At 36.8% G+C, this 21,332-nt stretch overlaps 1 long non-coding RNA gene across 1 annotated transcript in view; it reads right to left on the bottom strand.

Annotated features, from left to right (window-relative positions):
• Positions 1-11,903: 11,903 nt before the first annotated feature.
• LOC128641385 (uncharacterized) overlaps positions 11,904-21,332 on the bottom strand; it is a 147,453-nt gene continuing 138,024 nt past the window's right edge. Inside the window, exon 3 of the long non-coding RNA XR_008399480.1 lies at positions 11,904-12,608. This is a non-coding gene — a long non-coding RNA (uncharacterized LOC128641385). The remainder of the gene's footprint in view (positions 12,609-21,332) is intronic.

Raw genomic sequence — 21,332 nt, 5'->3', positions numbered from 1 at the left:
ATACTAAACATGTATTGAATATAGTTTACAATATAGTCTGGGAAGATAACTTTAGATGGTAAACTATAGATTAAAAATCACTGTATTCATCTATACCTAACAGCAAGGGTCTAGAAGCTATCTATTATTTCACAAGAAAGTATTATGGCCCAAACCCTCACTTTTGCGAGTTTGTAGTTGGAGTGAAAGAGTTTCTGCTTACACGTAATTATTTCACGTTTGAGGGGGTTTTCTATCTCCAGCGATGTGGGACTGCGATGGGGGCAAAGTTTGCCCCCTCCTTGGCTAAACTCTTTATGGGGTGGTGGGAACAGGATCACATCTATGGAGCTGGGAACCCCTTCGGGCATGAAATATTTTTCTACAAATGTTACATACAATTTTCTGTTAATTTGGCAAGGGAATGAATGAAATATTTAAAGGTTTGTGGATTGACTTAATAATAATAAACTGGTTATTGGATTTATGTTTGAGCACAATATTACTAGTATCAACTATCTGGATATTACATTAAGAGGTGTCCTCTAAGGTTTATAGAAAGCCAATAACAGGTAACACCCTTTTACAAAAAGCTGTCACCCAAAGAGAGTTTTTAGAGCTGTAGCAAAGCAGCAGTTCATTCATTTTAAAAAGGAATTGCTCAAACAGAGACAAATTTGAGGAACAGTCTAATCATCTGGTTGAACGGATCAGTAAGAGAGGCTATAAAATAGTACTATTAATGATGCCGGACAGTCTGTAGCCAAGATGAATTGACAAGAACTTTTGTGGGACAAGGCTGCATATCAGAAAAAGGCATTGAAGTATGATACTAAATCAGTAATGTTCACCACCAGTTGCTCTGAAGCGTATTTTAAAATTTGTGATATTATGAAAGGCCATTTCCCAATGCTGTCTGCAGATGATGATTTGACAGAACTAGCACGGAAGGGGTGTCATTATGTTTACAAAAGAAATCGAACAGTTGGCAACATAATATCACCCACAAAACAACACAGCCCTCAAACTGCCAGTTTATCCTGGCTGACATTTAAGGGGATATATATATGTAACAATAGACAACGCATGGCCTGTGAAAAGGTAGAGGTAGGCAACCAATTTAGATCATCAGTGACTGAACAATGCTTCTTTAAGAAAATGTGCATGAATTGTAGATCAACCTTTGTGATATATTTAATTACTTGCACACTTTATGATAAGCAATATGTAGGTTTAACAACCCGCAAGGTATGATCTAGAATAAGGGCGCACTTGTGTAGTATAAGGGTTGGGTTTTCAAGCACACCATTGGTGCAGCATTTTGTGAATATACATCAAAAAAGCACTGACTCCTTTCACTGGACAGCAATTGAAAAAGTATTTCCCCCTGTTCGAGGAGGGGATAGCAAGAGATTAATTGCAAATTGGGGTGTTTTCTGGATTTTTAAATTAAATATTAGCTTGGTGGAAGGGTTAAATTCTGACAATGACTTAATTTTTTGTAGAAATAGAAAACTGTAGCATATTTCAGCAATGATTAGGTGTGTAGGATTTGTAAATAGTAAATAATATGTACATAATATGAGAAATAAGTCGAAAGAAATGAGATAGGAGTTGTAAGGTCGTAACCCTACGATGTGTGAGTTTAAAGTGATCAATTCCTATTCCTATTTCTAGGGTTTAAATGTTCAAGGTTCAATGTAAAAAAATGTTGTCCTTAGATTTAAGTATGTCCCTTTAAGCGATACTTAATTGTACAGACTTTATGATAATAACTTTCTATTGTGGAGTATTGCAGTGAAGGTGAAAAGTCAGAGTTCTGTGTTGATATTTGAAATGTATTGTATTGTATTGTGTTAATGAAAAATCATGATGTAATGATTCAATGTACCAATCAACCAATAGGGGGCTTTTCTTTTCATAAAAGCAGGTTTTTTTAATTTAAATGACAGCAGCTTGGAGAAAACGGCCGGGGGCTGAAACTCGTCAGTTAAAGATTTATCAAGCTGGTGCTCCTCGCTACGCTTTTATATCACAAAGTAAGGAACATGGGTAAACACCACACACAGAAAGAACTCTCAGATGTGTTTCCTGATACTAAGGGCACTTCATCAGGGAGGGATATATATATATATATATATATATATATATATATATATATATATATATATATATATATATGCTGTATATATAATATATATAATGAACCCAAAATATAAAATCAAATGAAACACAATACTAGAGTAAAAAATAAACCAAGATAAAACCAAGATAAAAAAATATATATATTTATATTTTTTCCTAACACCCTATACCCGCTCAATTTAAGCCCTAAAAACTGCTTTGTGCAGTTGTTTTTTTTTTTAAATTGTAAATGCAAATATTTTTTTTTATTTCAAAAACCCACACTATACTTAATTTAGGGGTCAATTGGGGCACAATTTGATAAGCTTGTGGTAGCAATAACCAGCCACTTGTAATGGCTGATTATTTATTGTGCGCCCCTAAACGGGCAAATTTGCCTGTGCTCAGGTGCTTGATAAATTAGCGCTCCACTTGTAATCTAACCCATTATGAATTAAAGTCACAACAGAATAATCAAACACATCTACATCTATGCAGAGCTTGGCCACAGGGGTTCTAGAAATTTCTTCTTTCAAAGAAAGTAGATGCTCCCTAATGCGATCCTACAGATTGCAAGTAGTGCGCCCAGTATACTGAAACCCACAAAAAGCTCAGGTGATCAAATAAACAAAATAGGGTCTGATTTAACAAGGGCCGAATGGCCCTGCATGTAACTGTTTCTACGCAAGCCTTCAGGCTTGCCGGAAACCGGAGTTAAGGAGCAGCAGTCTTAAGATCGCTACTCCTTAACTTGTCCACCGTCTCTGCGACTGCGGACAGCAATCCGCCCTATCTCATGTGATCGGGTTGATTGGCACCCCATGCTAGCAACCGATTGGCCGCCAATCTGCAGGGGGCAGCATTGCACAAGCAGTTCCCCAGAACTGCTTGTGCAATGTTAAATGCCGACAGCTTATGCAGGGCAGACATGATTCGCTATAGCGAATCCCCCTGTCCATAGAATGGACCTACTGTAAAGTTTAGTTTACTCATGTGACATTATATCCTCTATTAACCAGTCTACCTCAGGCTCTCAAATCACTGGCATTTGAAAGATAAGAGTTAATATCAGAACAGTTGCAACGTAAAGGTATAAAATGTCTTCTGGGAATTGCCTTCTTAAGATGTGTTGGGTAACTGGAATATGATCTCAATAATGTTTTCCCAGAAACATCCTTTCTATAACCTTCAGCAATGACCTGTTTAACATCACTATTAAATTTGATGAGAAGATCCAAAAAAAGTATCTCATATTGTGCTAGTGAATATAAAAGTATTAAATTTATGTTGTTTTTATTTGATAGAATAAACTGTGAAATGCTGTCTCTGTCTCCTTGCCAAATTATAAAAAATCATCAATAAATCTAGTGTAAAATTTAATGCGATTTGAAAAAAAGGATTATGTGAATCAAAAATTGTGTCCAACTCAAAATAACACAAGAACAAATTAGTGTATTGGAGGACAAATTTTGCCCCATCGCCATTTCTTAAATGCGGGGGTAGGCTTTGTAAGTGTTGTGATCATGTGATTGTGGGTGATGCATTCATATCCACTAGTACAGGTCAGAGTTATACTATTAAACAATATTTAGATTGTAGTTCAGTCTATGTTGTTTTTTTGATCACCTGTGTTTTTTGTGGGTTCTAGTATACTGGGCGCATTACCCACAATCTGAAGGATCACATTAGGGAGCATCTCCTTTCTTTGGAAGAAGAAATTCCTAGAGCCCCTGTGGCCAAGCATTTTGCTCTACATAGAGGGTTGGATGTGTTTGATTATTCTGTTGTGAGTTTAATTCATAAAATTAGAGTCCCCCCCCCCCCCCCACCGTATAACTGGTGGGGATAGGTTAGTGCCCTGAACAGAAAATAAGTTTACTAGATTTATACCTGAAAAACTCCTTATGGTATTAATGAGATTAGTGAAATTAAGTTGCATATAGGTCAATAACATACTTGTTTTGTGATTTGCCTTATACTTTTGAGAGAAAATGTATTTTATATGTGCTTGTCTTTTTCTTTCTTGATATCATTATTATTTTTTTCCTCTTGGTTTTCTTTTGTTTTTCTTTTGTTATTCTTGTGTTGTGTCTCTTTGGATTTTATATATTGCGTGCATTACATGTCTATATAAATATTTAGTCCTTCCGCCAGCAGCTCTCTCCGCCTTCGCCACCTGCCCAGGATCAGCCTGAAAAAACAGGCAGTCACACCAGTCCCTGGCACTACTTGCCCAACACGGAGGATCAGCTCAGCACCATCCAGCTCCATCACTCTCCTGAGCCTTATACTGCTGGACTGACCATCTGATTTCTACCACACGATCCCCTGGAGTGCCTTATACAGCCAGCTGGTGTGCTGTGAATACCAGCCTGCCTCTACAGGCACATCTGAGTGCCTTCCTATATTGTGAGTACCCTGCACTTGTCCTTTTTTTTATGCTTATGGTTATGGATTCACACATACGGCGCCTCTTTCCTTGTTTTTTATCCTATATATATATATATATATATATATATATATATATATATATATATATATATATAATATATGTTACATTATGGGTTAATTTTTGGGAGTATTTAACATGTACCTGTGGATATTGAAAACTTTCCTGATGAAGTGTCCTTTTTGGCAAGAAATCAGGAATTACATCGGAGGTTCTTTATCTGTGTGGTGTTTAACTATGTTTATTACTTAGCAGCCATTTCTGTTGACTTTTGGAGATTATTTTGATTTTCTCTACATTGTGTTTACAGCAACTGAGGATTGTTGTATCTCCAAATTAAACCTTATAGAGCAACTTACTTTGGGGACTCTCTTTACCTCTACAGCCTGGATTGTGCTACAGATCACAAGACTGCTTCACTGCCTGGGTTTGGTGTTTTCCTGTTTACCTACAAGAGAAGTAGTGTGTGATCTGCTGTAAGGGCGTGTGTGAAACTCAGAATGCAGGAACAGATACTCAGAACAATGAAATTCTTTTGAAAGCTTTACTGATTGATAGGCAAAAGAACAATTTAATAGTTGAGACTGAAGATTACAGAAAGAGCAAATTTGAACGTAGGCCTTATGCAAATCAGCTGGTTTGAGGAAGGCTGTCACTGGTAAAGTAGACACAGGTTTCTCAGCAGGCACAAGATACCCAGTGGGTACTGTCGATGAAACTGTAACGGGATATCAGATAGGTATAGCAGGCACAGCTGGTTTGAGGAAGGTTGTCACTGGTATGGTAGACACAGGTTTCTCAGCAAGCACAAGATACCCAGCGGGTACTGTTGGTGAAACTGCAACGGGATATCAGATAGGTATAGCAGGCACAGCTGGTTTGAGGAAGGCTGTCACTGGTAAAGTAGACACAGGTTTCTCAGCAAGCACAAGATACCCAGCGGGTACTGTTGGTGAAACTGTAACGGGATATCAGATAGGTATAGCAGGCACAGCTGGTTTGAGGAAGGCTGTCACTGGTAAAGTAGACACAGGTTTCTCAGCAAGCACAGGATACCCAGCGTGTACTGTTGGTGAAACTGTCACAGGATATCAGATAGGTACAGCAGACACAGCTTAAGGAACAAGGTGAGCATACACCAGAATCTGCTTGACTTTCAGAATCCAGATAAGCATACGTAGGTGTGAGACAAATGCTTGGTTTCTTAAGCAAGGTAACCATACACAGGTATCAAGCAAGTATGCGTGGTGTCTGGTGCAAGGTGAGAATATGCAGATGCAAGGTAAGTATGCTTGGTCTCTGGAGCAAGAAGAGCATACACAGGTTTCAGATAAGTATGCTTGGTCTCAGGTGCAAGGTGAGCATAGGCAGGTATCAGGTAAGTATGCTTTGATCTCAGGAGCAAGGTAAAAATACACATGTATGAGGTAGTTTATGCTTTGGTCTCAGGAACAAGGTTAACATACACATGTTTTAGGTATGTATGCTTTCTCTCAGGATCAAGATGAGCATACGCAGGTATCAGGTAAGTATGCTTTGGTCTCAGGAACAAGATGAGCATACACAGGTATCAGGTAAGTATGCTTTAGTCTCGGGAACAAGATGAGCATACACAGGTATCAGGTAAGTATGCTTTGGTCTCAGGAACAAGATGAGCATACACAGGTATCAGGTAAGTATGCTTTGGTCTTGGGAACAAGATGAGCATACACAGGTATCAGGTAAGTATGCTTTGGTCTCGGGAACAAGATGAGCATACACAGGTATCAGGTATGTATACTTTGGTCACAGGAGCAAGGTGAGCAAAGTAGGTAATGCAATAACTCAACCCAGAGTGATGGGCTGGGTCAATTTTTATAGGAACTGCCACTCCCGAGTCCTCCAGGACTAAGCAGTGTGTGGCTGCATGCAAAAGTTGCAGGAAGCAGCAGGAGAGCCTATTCTCTGTGTTTGCTGTGATCGGAGGGGCACCAGGTAAGCACCTTCACTGTTGGGGACCATAACTACGTAAAGCACCTTAACGGTTTGTAACGCACTGAACACCTTACACCAACAGTTCCGGTGAGTCGTTCCCTCCTCTTACTTTGGGACAGGGGTCAATACTTGCGGATACATTTGGATATACTTTATAACCCTGCACGGACTGTTTATAATTTCGGATATCCTGCAACACAAGTGACTAGTAACATAGTACAAACTGATACACTGGCTTTAAACAAGCATTGCTCAGAGGGCAGACATTGAATTATTATTATTTTATTCATGCAGCAACAATTTTTTACTGTATTGAAAAAGATCTGCACAGAAAACCTGTGATTTTGTTAGAAAGATATGCATAATTGTGCAGTCCCAGGACACACTTCTTGAACATTCTAGATTCTAACCATATCTGAGCTGCTGGTTTAATCACACTGACTGCATTCTAAGGAAAGTGTTTCACTCAATCACTTCTAAAAAATATATAAGAATGCGTTCTTCGTAAAGCACCAAATGACCTTTTCTTTCTTTTTTTCAAATCTTTTGTGAGCTTTTTTTTCACTTCAGTTTCAGTCTTTTACTTCATTACCCAGCCTTTGTTATGTGTTTAATTAAATTGCCATTGAATCCCGTACACGGCCGTAAGATCATCTTCCAGAAAGAAATGACTGTGATGGATGCAGTCATTAAAAGGACAGAGTATCTCTTCTGCAACGTTGTGTATTATAGGATTGGAAATCTATTTACTTACTGAATGGATTGTCTTTTGTATCATGTTAACCTATTCATGACGCTGTTTTAACAAAGCATAGATAGAAGCTTTGCAAATACATTGATGTCAGAATTCCTCTATTTAAATGGACACTGTTCTCAAATACATTCGGTTATCCATATAAAACAGCAACATTTAAACGTGAAAAATATTGTTTTTGGCCTGGAAAAAATTTGAAGTAAAAGTTGTTTAAAGGTAAATTGAAACTCATACATGGCTGAGAGTTACTTCCTGATAATTTTCAATGATTTATGAGCACTTCCTGTTTGTGTTCATTAGCTGATAGCTACTTCCTGCCAATCCCTATTTGCTGATAGGTGCACACAGTTGTGTACATCCTATATTAGTAGGAACTACATAGATGCTGTTGCTGTTATAATTTCAATTTCAATTATTTTTAACATTGTTTTAAAAAAAAAAAAAAAAAAAAAAAAAAAAGATTGAAGTTGCATTAGTAGTCCAATAGTTAAATATCAAAATAACAAGAGTATTGCAGTATATTGATCTTCAGAACTGAGGAAGAGAGGGAACTCTCAAAAGCTTTTATTTTACTATATAATGTTAGTCCAATAAAAAGGGTATTGCTGCATACTGAAATACTCTTGTTATTTTGATAAGAACAAAATAAACATGTTTAAAATTTTCTGTAACTGATATAAACATTTTTGAGTACAATATTCCTTTTTTAATGAGATCTGAACTAATCAGTCTAAAACCCTTATGATGTTTGTTTTTATTTACTAAATAATGTCCTAAGGGATTAAAGGCCCTATTCCTTTCATGGCTAGAACTTACTTAACTACTAAGAATAAACACACAAACACAGAGAGAGTTGGGTTAAAGACCGCAAGGTCGCATTTATTAACAAAAATTGCAACAACTAAACATCACCTTAAAGGTAAAGAAACCTGGCGGCATCTGGCACCCTAGTACTAAACCCATGTTATGCTGGTCTGGACCCAGGTTGTTCACACGGTGGAGCCCGGCTACAACGCCTAAAAGGAATAATGTTGTTCGTCTGAGATCTTTGACCAAACACCCTAGGAAGAGCAACCCAAGGCCCGGTCATGGGGACGTCTCTCCTCCTCATGGCCGACACTTGCATAGTCAATAGCCTGGGGCCAGACCACCCACCTAGCTAGGATGTGTTCAACACAAACTCAGACCAGAAGGTCTCAGGAGGTTGAGTCGCAAAACATAACCCACTAAGGGGACTGAAAATTACCATTCTGGTCTTACCGCCTCTAGTTCATCTTATCATGAGGGCACTAGAATAACTAAGCCACCCTAATAGCACCTATGAAATCATTTGCCCGCCTAATGAGGGAGGGAGGAAGGGGAACAGGCTTCAGGGTGCAGGTGGAAAAGAGGCTTAGGCCTACCAGCTCTGAACACTTATACTGGTAAGCATTGCCCTCCCCTATCTTTGCAACATTGTTGCCACACAAGCCAGCTCACTCCCATTAGAGCCTCACCCCTAAGTTATTGAACATACTGTTGACGTAAAATAGAGAAGTGCTCAACCAGTTGGCTACACTGGCGTGTCCAACTCTAGGGGGCAAAATAGTACAAAGAGATGGTGATCATATAAACTAGATACAATAATATCAAAGTTTACAAGATATATATGGTTAACACTATATAGTTAAGAAGAAAGAGGCACAATATTTGTGTCACAGATAGAGACACCAACAAAGTTCTTATCTGAGTCCAAATTGAAGACCGGAAAACCGACCAGTGTCAGATGTAACTTCAGTTGCAATTGGTACAATACCAGGTGGTGCAATCCACGGTGGACGTCACGGCTGCTCCTCTCAAGTATAAACAACGAAAATAAAAAAGATGAATCTTTGAAAAAAGATCACATACAGAGGGCACCTCCTAGTGTAATACTGCAATGATAAAGGGAAGCGTGTGTGTCTTGTGATATGGGTATACTCACAAAAATGAAAGCACCCAATGTGCTATATCGCACAGGCTGGGAACTCTCAGTGCCCCAGCTTACTGTTCCCAGGTGTAGAGAATAAGGCCCAGTAATCCAGGAGTCCGTGCCAGGCAGATCAGATAAGAAAACTGTATCTATAAAATAATATCATATACAAACAGCGCCTCCTAGTGTATTACTGTGATAGTAAAGGGAAGCGGGTGTGTCTTGTGTTGTAGTAATACTGAAAAGAAAGGCAGCACCCAATGTGCTAAATTGTGCAGGCTGGGAACTCTCAGTGCCCCAGCTAACTGATCCAAGGTGTAGAGAAAAAGGCCCAGTAGTCCAAAAGTCCGTACCAGGCAAATCAAACCAAGCTCAGGCTTCCAACAAGTTCAGTATATTTTATTTTATTTAATATCTATAGAGAAACCAAAGTTACCCCCTTGCACTCAAAAATGACACTCACAGTGTGGATAAATCTCAAATATGTAAAATGTTTGTGCCCAATATAATCTTTTTTGGGACGTTTGGTTGACTGATCGTGAGCTGATTTACTCGATACAGGTTGACTAGTTGACACTGTGGTGAGTAGCCTGTTTGAGGTGTCCAAATTACTGAGCAAACTCTAGTGAAACAACAAATGCGGATATTATTTCTGCGTACGTCACAGGGGGCATGATGTATACGTCACAATAGACATATTCAGTTAGCCTAATCAGTGGACAGTATGAGAATGTCAACAAGTCCGGCAACATATCTAAAAACCTCACCAATGACGTAGTGCATGCTTAAAGTAAATGGGTATTTTCTGTAACAGCCAATAGCTGCCAAATCTTAGTGCATCCACCCCATTAGTATGAAGAGGTGTATAAAAATGATATATTTATGTATAAAGATACTCTTAACCAATGGGGTATGTGGATAATGTGGTATGAGAATAACGTTCATGGTTATATGTGAAGTTGTATGGGTAGCGGTGTGCCTATGCGTGTTGCGTATAGTAATGATTCTAACAGTATTTGGGTCTTGGAATAAAAAACAAAATGCTATGTGTGGATTACATTATATATAAAATTAATGATGTGTCTCCAACTTTTATGGGGTAATGAGTGAGCTGAGTCCACCTAATAGGGTATGAAAGATTACTGGGCCTTATTCTCTACACCTGGGAACAGTTAGCTGGGGCACAGAGTTCCCAGCCTGCGCCATATAGCACATTGGGTGCTGCCATTTTTGTGAGTATACCCATATCACAAGATACACACGCTTCCCTTTATCATTGCAGTATTACACTAGGAGGCACCCTCTGTATGTGATCTTTTTTCACAGATTCATCTATTTATCTTATATATCAATCCATAATCTATCTATCATCTATCTATCTAATCTATCTATCTATCATATATCTAATCTATGATCAACCTATCTAATCTATCATTTATCTATCTCATATCTATTTATCTAATATATCATCTATCTATCTATCTATCTATCTATCAACCTTTTATCTAATCTATGATCAACCTATCTATTTATCATCTATCTATCTTTCATCTATCTAATCTATGTATCTAATCTATGATCAACCTATCTATTTATTTATCTATCTAATCTATTTATCATCTTTCTTTCTATCTATCTATCTATCTATCTAATCTATATATCATGTATCTATCTATCTATCTATCTATCTATCTATCATCAATCTATTATCTTTCTATATATCTATATATATATATACTATCTATCTATCTATCTATCTATCTATCTATCTATCTATCTATTATCTGTCTGTCTGTCTGTCTAAGCGCTGCAGAATCTGTTGGCGCTTTACAAATAACTGCTAATAATAATAAAATAATAATCTATGTTTTAAATAATCCATCCACACATCAGATGAGAATAATAAATACTGTATCCCCCCCCCTAAAATATTTGCCTGCACCATTCACAGTTTATAAAGGAACTACTAATACAACTATGTGCCCTAGAGCATTTCATGAAGTTGTCTAGTAAGACCTCTCTGTATAATACAAATATACCAATACATTTCTCCCAAGCATTGTGAATCCAACTGCTATCCTCATCTGTATTTATTTATATTTTGGTAATAGTGCAGAGTATTCCCAAGGATCATCCTACAGTATATTGGTATTTCATTGCTGTATCTTTGGCTTCTGTAGCTGTGGGAATATTTAATGTTTCTCTTGAAACCAGAAATAATAATGTGCTGTATAAGCAGGGAATATGATGAAATGTATGTGCATATATATTAAATGTTACCTTTCATTTCCGCAGGTTGATACTTTTTGCCCTTAGAAAACTGGTCTTCCAGCTTCCTCCTAGAATGTCACTTCTGAAATATGGGTGCAGGCATTTCTATGCTAAACAATATAGGAATTGTTAACGTTACCTTATATTTAAATTAACAATTATAGTATGTTCTTAGTATTCATCTTTTATGTACAACACTGTTTAGTTAACATATTTATCTTTGACAACAGAAAGTATAAAGCCTGCGAACCAGCGTATGTGTGCTCAATGTCCATGTAATCTACAGAGTTGGCGAGAGGCAGGTGCCAGGCGATTGCAGTTACAAGAACAGCAGATTTCAGCACAAATAATATGAAACAGTGACAAAACAAAATTAAATAAGTGTAATATAGCAACATCAATTTCAAGATATGCCCCATTTATTTAGTAGTAGGAGATTCTTAGGGACAGAGAATATAAAAATGTAAAAACAAGAGAACAGATTAACCTCTTGACTGCTGTTATTGTCATATAACCAAGCTGTCAACCAGGGCAGAAAATCACTGAATGTATTAAAGGAACAATTAAGTGAAAATTAAAGGGACATTACGGTCAAAATTTAAATGCACATAGATGAATTACATCTTTGAATAGGAACATATATGCAATATACATTTATTAGCAAAAATGCTTCTAGTAAAACGTGGATTCAAATTTTGGCTGGAATGTCCCTTTAAAGTCTTATTATGCATCTGATAGAGGTGTAAGAGACTTTTCCATTTACTTCTATTATTCCATTTACTTTGTTATCTTGGAATTCTTTGTTGAAAAGCATAAAACAGTAGACTCCGTAGCAGCAATGCACTACTGAGAGCTTGCTGCTGATTGGTGGCTATCCAGATGTTCCTCTTTCCATTGGCTTCCCAGGTGCAGTCAGCTAGCAAGCAGTAGTGCTCTGGAGGATTAATTATGGGCCGGATAACAAGTGGAGCGCTAACAGTTACATGCAAGCAATAAGGGATTATCCCGGGTTTTGTTTGATTATATTGCAAGTTGAAATTAAATGTGATCCCTTGAGCACAATTGAATTTGGTTTGTGCGTCCTCAGAGCTGTGGTTAACTGTTTCCTGAAACAAAAAAGTGTTACAAAACACATAAAAAATACATTACAAAGTAACACTTATAAAAAATATTAATAAAATATTACACAAAACATTTATAAGGGCTCAAAGATATGAGGTCTCAGGTGTTATTAAAAAAAGGCTGCAAAGGGCTTTAACATTGAAATACACATGTCTAAATATGAGTATGGATATATATATATATATATATATATATATATATATATATATATTGATATATTTGTATTTATATGTGTATATATGTATTTATGTATTTATATGTGTATATATGTATTTACAGACATATACACATATGAAAACATTAATATATATATATATATATATATATATGTACACATATACAGACATACAGTATATATATAAGTGCATTCTAGCCCTTTGCCATTAAGTAGAGGAAAACCTGATAAAACATATTTTTGCAATATTCATATTTACTAAAGATTTTAACTATTTATTTATCATAAATATTTCACATTTGCTAATGCGAATATGCTCTGTTTGCACAATGGGTGCGATCTCGGGTGTTAGGTTTTTTTTCTACTTTTTTTCACCATTAATTTTTATGGGGGAATACATGCACGCACATGTGTATGTATACATGTATTGACATTTACAGAATTGCATTGCAATTAAGTAGATTAACAAATGAAAAATCATATTTATGCAATATTAATATTTATTAAAGTGTTATGCTGTGTATTTACTGTAAATATTTCACATTCCAACTTTCAGCACATAGCTGAATATGTTCTACGTATTAATAAATATATATATATATATATATATATATATATATATATATATATATAACTATAAATAATAATGTATATTATATATATACACTGTATATGTGTATATATATATATATATATATATATATATATATATATATATGTATAGAAAGTATACAGACCACACTTGCTGGTTTTTAGACAAACGTCAATATTTCTTTATTCTGATGAAGTTTCGAGGATAATCTCCCCTTCCTCAGACCCAATGAGGAAACGTCACCAGAATAAAGAAATACTGACGTTTGTCTGAAAACCAGCAAGTGTGGTCTGTATAATTTCTATTTATCGCTCTTGCCGGCACCCTGGTTGTTGTCATTTTATGTTAGTGAGAGTGCAGTTTCTAAAATTTCTGTATATATAGATATAGATATATATTGTACCAAAAAATCATCAGACATACGTAGAAATATGCGTTTATGAATAAATAGCGTAAAAAAGAGAAAGAACTCCGAGCTCCTAAAAAAACAAAACTTTAATATTGATACTTTAAAACATAGTAATTCAAAGAGAATAGGAGGAATCGGCGCAGCACACATATTCTGCTATGTGAAGAACATTGGAATGTGAAATATTCATATTTCTATGTCGGTTTATCGCCCTTGAGAATATGCAATCGTGTTTGTGCGTGAGTAGGGTGTTTGGTTTTATCCACTTTTTTGCAATAACTTTTTACTTTCAACTTGTAATACTAGCACAACCTGACGCGTGCAAAAAGCTTACTTCTAGCGCAGTTAAAGGGACACTGAACCTAAATTTTTTCTTTTGTGATTCAGATAGACCATGCAATTTTAAGCAACTTTCTAATTTACACCTATTATCAATTTTTTCTTTGTTCTCTTGCTTTCTTTATTTGAAAAAGAGGGCATCTAAGCTAATTTTTGTTCAGAACCATGGAGAGCACTTGTTTACTAGTGGGTGAATTTATCCACTGATCAGCAAGAACAACCCAGTTTGTTCACCAAATATGGGCCGGGATCTAAACTTACATTCTTGCATTTCAAATAAAGATACCAAGAGAATGAAGACAATTTGATAATAGGAGTCAATTAGAAAGTTGCTTAAAATTGCATGCTCTATCTGAATCACAACAGAAAAATTTTGGGTTCAGTGTCCCTTTAACGCTCTAGCAGGAGGGTTAAATAGCAATCCACTTGTAATCTTGCCCTATGCGTTTAAACCCTTTGCCGAGGTTATATGCAAGTAATGATAAAATAACAACATGCCCTAACATATTAAAGCAATTTATTTTTGCACTTTTATGTTCGTTTGAATTCCCTCTAAATCTCTTTTGAAAAGAGCAGGTGGTCTGTTCTCCAAATGCACGGTTGTTGAGAAGTTTAAGATTTGAGGGTATTTAAGAAATGTTTAGCACCCCCAAAATCCATAATAGGGGGTCTATGTCACCAGTCGGTTTATGTCACTAGCATGCTGGTTCAATGTCACAGGTTCATCCTCTGTTTGTTTAAATACAGTTTACTTAAAGGGACATTAAACACTTTGAGATGGTAATATAAAATGATAACTTGTATGCAAAAAAAACAACCTCTGCAATATACTTGTATTATTTTTGTCTATTTTTCCTGTAATTCCATTCTCAAATTTGTGTGAGCTTTTCAGTTCCTGTTAGAAATGGAAGTACAGAGCACTGTTATATTCCACACAGCCATTGGCTGCACACTCTAGTGACCAATTTATAACTGTCCCTAATTAGCCATAGCAGAGAAGGTAACTTAAGTTACAACATGGCAGCTCCCACTGTTTTATAGGCACTAAAACTTTACACTTATTTTGTCAATATTTAAACAGCTAATGAAACTTTAAAAAATACATCAACATGCTATTCTCAGACTAAACTTTTCTTTGAATGCATCATTCTATCTGGCATTTATTTAGTGTTTATTGTCCCTTTAACATGTTGTGTAGAGCAGAAGGTGCCAGCATCGTGTAGGGACTCTCTCTATATAACACAGCGACCCATAAGAAACTGGCGAGAATTCGCTGCTTGCTTTTCAGTGTCATTGAATGTTCAGGGATCCGTGTCATCATTTAGATTTATGTGCACTTTGTTTTGGATCTTTTATGATAAGGTTTAAATGCAGATGATGAGACCAATTATTTTTCTGACTATAGTGTTGAGCAAACCTCCGCAATTCATTAACGGTTTGTTACAAAACAATTTTTGGTAAATGATTTCCTAATTACATTAATTTGATCCCTTTAGCAAGCAAGTCATTGTCTCCCGGCATTCAGTGACATTGAACTGATGGGTAAAAAGAGAGACTCCACTTAGCAACAAACTAAAACATCTTCAACTGATGTTTTAGCTGAGCTACAGATTAGCTTAAAAACATTATATTATGTTTACTACATTGTGAAACGCTCCCCTGAAAGTCTTAACTACACAGAAAACAGAAAAACAAGGGCTACAGAGTCTTCTTAAATGGACATGAAGCCCAACATTTTTCTTTCATGATTCAGACCAAAACCACTTCCTAATATACTTCTATTATCAAATTGTCTTCATTCTCTTGGTATCTTTTGTTAAAAAGCAAGGAGCTAAGCTCAGGAGTGTACACGTGTCTGGAGCACACTATTGCAGCAGTTCTGCAAGAATGTTATCCAATTGCAAGAGCACTATTTCCTGCCAGGTAATGCTCCGGATGCTTATCTAAGTATCTCTTCAACAAAGAATACCATGGGAACGAAGCAAATTCGATAAGAGAAATTAATTGGAAATGTTTTAAAAATTGTAAGCTCTGTCTGAATCACACATTTTTTCAGGGAGGTTTCATATTCCATTAAAGGGACATTAAGGGCTAGATTATGAGTGAAGCACTATTTATTACTCCTACTCGTGCGTTAACTCTGCTAGAAGTAAGGTTCTGGCAAGCGTCAGGTGGCGCGCGTATTATAAGTGGAAAGTAAAAAGTTTTGAATTGAGCACTAACCTGAGGGGCACAAAAAGTTGAACTATATAGAGACCGTGTTAACATATTCCCCCATAGACTAAAAGTTGCGCAGACCTGATCGCGTTTTCTTAAATGTGCTAACCCGATATGAAATATCAATAAAAATATTTTACATTCCAATGTTCTTCACATAGCAGAATATGTTCAATTTAGTCTTAAATACATATATATATATATATATATATATATATATATACTGCATATATCTGATGGTTTTTTGATAAAATATATATTTGTACCTATATATATGGATGATTATAGATAGGTATAGATATATACAGATATATAGGAATATTTATTTAAAAATACATTTTGGAATGTGAAATATTTACAGTAAATATACACACACACACATATATATATATATATATATATATATATATATATATATATATATATATATATATATATATATATATATATATATATATATAAATATATATATATATATATATATATATATTCATATAGATATAGATATATATTTAAACTCATAAGATAAATCACTTGAAAGTGCTGCAGCATAACTGTAAAACGCTGACAGGAAAATATCACATGAACATCTCTACGTAAAAAAGGATATTTTACCTCACAATTTCCTGCACAATTCATAGTGCCCCCTGCAGATTCACAGCCAATCTGCCGCTAGCAGGGGGTGTCATTCATCACAATCGTATCCAATCGGATTGATTGCTGTCCGCCGCCTCAGAGGTGGCGAATGAATTAAGGAGCAGCGGTCTTAAGAACGCTGCTTCTTAACATGTTACGATGAGCCTCATGGCTCGCGCAGAAAACAGCTGCATTTGCAGCTTAATAAATCGGCCCCTTCAGCCTTTAACACCTGAGGGGTGGAGGAATTCCACCTGCATAAAATGGCAGTGTAATACATGTTTGTAAAAAAATATAAAACATGTACAAGTATCTTTTCCCTTGCATTAGTTTTGCTGTATGAAGGGAATAGTTACAAGCCAGGGGTGTACACAAATATGATCATACAAGTCATTTTTTTTTTCATTGATAAGAGTCTCTGGCATTCTGGTGCTATCACACAATGCGGCCTCTTCCACTGATATCCGACTAAAGGGCTATAAATCTTGCTTGGCAAGCTGACTGGCTGGAATAGACATGAACTTGGCAAGCCAGGCTGAGCTGTAATTCAAACTCGTCTCCTACAACTACTGAAGAGGGACACAAGGCAACAGAACTCATATCAGAGTCTGGAAGCCATTAAGCATCTTTCTCTGGCTCCTACACCAAGGAGTGTACTTAGCCAGCTTCTGCATGCCAAGGGACACCCACAGGGATAGCATATGGCATCTTCCCTCTCTCTATTGAAGAGATCCCTGATATTTTTTTAACCTCTTGGCAGCTAGGAGCCCTCTCTAGTAGCAAAGTGATTAACTGCTTTTAAAAAGTAAGATTACAGACAAAATCACTAGTTAAAGGGACAGTCTACACCAAAATAGTTATTGTTTAAAAAGATAGATAACGCCTTTACTACCTATTGCTCAGCTTTGTACAACCAACATTGTTTTATTAATATACTTTATAACATTTAAACCTCTAAATATCTGCCTATTTCTAAGCCACTACAGACAGCCTCTTAATCACATGCTTTTTTATTAGCTTTTCACAACAGAAGACTGCGAGTTCATATGGGACATACAGATAACATTTTGCTGTCTCCCATGGAGTTGTGCAGGACATTAATTGGCTAAAATGCAAGTCAATAGATAATAAATAAATAGCCATGTGATAAGGGGCAGTCTGCAGAGGCTTAGATACAAGGCAATCACTAAGGTAAAAAGTTTATTAATATAAGTGTTAATTGTGCAAAACTGGGAAATGGGTAATCAAGTTATTATCTATATTTTTAAACAATAAATTATTTGGAGTAGACTGTCCCTTTAATGTTGAATTAACATAATACCATGATTCAGTGCCGCTATAATTATGTGTTTTGCAGAGCTCACTGTGAAAGTACAATAACGTTTTTAACATCAGGGTAAGTATTCTTTGCTTAGTTGTTTTATGTATCTGAAATTATTTAAAATTATATTTACTTTTAGAGAAAGCTTCTGAAATATCTACAGCACAAACATTTGCAGCACTTTATGCATAACATTGTTACATTGCTCAAATCACATGCACGCTTCTAAGCCTACTTTAATATGCTCCCATAGAAGGGAAAAGCAGACCAAGAGACATAGGGGCCTATTTATTAAACGTCTTGCGGACCTGATCTGACAATTGCGGATCAGGTCCGCAAGACCTCACTGAATGCGGAGAGCAATACGCTCTCCGCATTTAACATTGCACCAGCAGCTCACAAGAGCTGCTGGTGCAACGCCGCCCCCTGCTGACTCGCGGCCAATCGGCCGCCAGCAGGGAGGTGTCAATCAACCCGATCGTACTCGATCGGGTTGATTTCCGCCGATTCCTGTCCGCCTCATCAGAGCAGGCGGACAGGGTTATGGTGCAGCGGTCTTTAGACTGCTGCTTCATAACCGGCGTTTCTGGTGAGTCTGAATACTCGCCAGAAACACGGGCCCACAAGCTCCATTCGGAGCTTGATAAATGGGCCCCAGAGGTATATTTAATAATAGAAGTAAATTATATTTTTTGAATTGCCTTTATTTTTAGCAGACATGTTGCATTATTTTTTTTAAATATCAACACACCATTACTATCATGTGATCATGTTTTAGTTATGTACATATTTTATTGTGTAGAACAATTTTGGTGCCGCATATTTAGATTCAAAATATTCTTCTGTCTCAGCTCCTTATGGCTGCAGCTATTCTTAGTACAAGCATAAACAAACATTCTAGACATGATTAAGGGCCACCTAGTGGCTTGAAACCTTTCCAGTTATGTAGGAACCTGATGGATGAATAAAGGTCCTTTTATATGAGCTCCTTGTCTGAAATGATTTGTTTATGGTTACATTGGAGGATTTGGCATTCTTTGCTCGTGCCTGGTGCCGAACATTAAGATTGGTGCGCTCTGTAGCAAATCATGTCTGTTCGACCTCGCTAAATGCAGACAACATACGCTGTCGGAATTTAACATTGCACAAGCATTTCTGGTGAAATGCTTGAGCAATGCCACCCCTGCTCACTCTCGGCCAATCGGCCGCTAGCAGGGGCCATTAATCATCCCAATCGTATCAGATCGGAATGATTTCAGTCCGCCACCTAAAAGTTAAGAAGTTAACCTGAAAACGATGGAGCTTCGATACAGCATCCGCTGCTTTGTAAATCGACACCATATACTTAGCTTAAAACACTTGTAATATAAGGCAAATTATGGCAGCATTATAAATTTAAGTCCTTTAAAAAATGTACAACAAAAACATACTAATTGGTCCAGTACTTTATCACAATCTGATGCCTTTTGCATTGAGCTTAATCATTTCAATTTCACTATAATCAACTGAACCACAAGTAACGACTCACTTCTTGCTGCACATAGGGCTAGATTACAAAATAAGCGTTAATTTATTGCATGCCCGTAAATGGGCAAATTTGCCCATCTATAAGCGCACAATAAATAATCAGCTATTACATGTGGCTGGTTATTGCTACCGCGAGCTTGCAGTAGCAATTAGTGCTCAGAAAATTAACAAGAGATCAGGTCAATTTTCAAAAAGTGCTAATAGTGTATGTTTTTATATTAAATTAAAAAAAAAGAATAGTATCTTTATTTTTTTTATTTTTTTTTTTAAATACACAAGAAGTTTTATGAGGTTAAAGTTGGCGGTTGGGGTGTATTCGAAAAAAAGTCACTGAAAAGTGCTTTTACATTCGTTCTATGGGGAACTATGTGTTCCCTGTAAATATATAGCTATATCCTTATACATGTATATACATATATATTTAACAATTTCTGCCCATCACTGCACGACTTACCCCCTTCGATGCGCTAGATTCTCATGCCGTGCTTTACGGCATTAAAATGGGGCTTACATTGGAGCCTATGGAAGCAATCTCTCTCGTGAGTAATCCAAACGAGGTTTATGAACGAGGGAGGGAGCGGGTGGGAACTGCTACACTACAGAATTTTTTTTAAGTTAAAAGTGGGAAAAAGTGGGGAATAAATAATAAAAAAAAAAAGATCAGTCAGGGGGTGGGGGTTAGCCAGGGGGGGGAAGCTACACTACAGAAAAAAAAAATAAAAAAAAATAAAACCCATTTATTTATTTTTTGCAAACTGGGTACTGGCAGACAACTGCCACTACCCAAGATGGCCCCCATAAGGCAGAGGGGGAGGGTTAGAGAGCTGTTTGTGGGGGGGGGGGGGGTCAGGGAGGTTCGGGGCTAAGGGGGGATCCTAAACAGCAGCATATGTAAATATGCTAAAAAAATATATTCAAAGATACCTTTTATTTTAGTACTGGCAGACTTTCTGCCAGTACTTAAGATGGCGGGGGCAATTGTTGGGTGGGGGGAGAGAAGGAAGCTGTTTGGGAGGGATCAGGGGGTATGATGTGTCAGGTGGGAGGCTGATCTCTACACTAAAGCTATAATTAACCCTGCAAGCTCCCTACAAACTACATAATTAACCCCTTCACTGCTAGCCATAATACACATGTGATGCGCAGCAGCATTTAGCGGCCTTCTAATTACCAAAAAGCAACGCCAAAGCCATATATGTCTGCTATTTCTGAACAAAGGGGATCCCAGAGAAGCATTTACAACCAATTGTGATATCATTGCACAAGCTGTTTGTAAATAATTTCAGTGAGAAACCTAAAATTGTGAAACATTTAACTTTTTTTTAATTTGATCGCATATGACAGTGAAATGGTGGCATTAAATATACCAAAATGGGCCTAGATCAATACTTGGGGTTGTCTACTACACTACACTAAAGCTAAAATTAACCCTAGAAGCTCCCTACATGCTCCCTAATTAACCCCTTCACTGCTGGGCATAATACACGTGTGG

Source organism: Bombina bombina, chromosome 10 (genome assembly GCF_027579735.1).
Source record: "Bombina bombina isolate aBomBom1 chromosome 10, aBomBom1.pri, whole genome shotgun sequence".
Classification (NCBI taxonomy): domain Eukaryota; kingdom Metazoa; phylum Chordata; class Amphibia; order Anura; family Bombinatoridae; genus Bombina; species Bombina bombina.
Note: the sequence above shows the minus strand (reverse complement) of the source record. Positions and strands in the feature narration are given on the sequence as shown.